The following is a 568-nucleotide window of genomic DNA, read 5'->3' on the forward strand; positions in this document are numbered from 1 at the left end:
CGAAGGACGGCAGCGCGCAGCCGCCGGGCCCCGGTGCCAGCGAGCCCTCCGGGTCATTTCCTTGCAGGCGAGCAGAGCGCTGGGGAATGAGATGCACATTTACCCTTGACGCCGTGCACGCATGGCTGAGGCTCCAGGTTAATTGATACTTAATGGAAATCATGCCTATGAATATACTTTCCATCATTTCACCCTTGGTGGACGTCATTACCGAGGCAGAGAGAGGGAGGAAAAAAAAAAGAAAGAAAGGAAAATGTGTGGGTGAGATCTTCCTGCGGTGGGAACCGGCTTTTCGGACAGCCACCCCCAGGAGCTCGAGTCCGCCCTATTTTGAAGACAGACGAAAAATGTAGGTGAAATATAATACTGGCCCCGCCAAAGCCACGTGTGACCGTCTGGTGTGAATTGACAAAAAATATTTGTGGTTACATAAAAGGCATGGCAGGCTCCTTCCCCATCTCCCCCCCCCCACCACCACCCCCTCCTCCATGCCAATGAACTCGCTTTGTCTAGGTGACCAGCCCGGCTGCCCCGCATATGAGCGCCCGCACGGGCCCAGGGTCCGCCG

This window comes from Charadrius vociferus, unplaced genomic scaffold (assembly GCF_000708025.1).
Source record: "Charadrius vociferus isolate BGI_N301 unplaced genomic scaffold, ASM70802v2 scaffold161, whole genome shotgun sequence".
Classification (NCBI taxonomy): Eukaryota; Metazoa; Chordata; class Aves; order Charadriiformes; family Charadriidae; genus Charadrius; species Charadrius vociferus.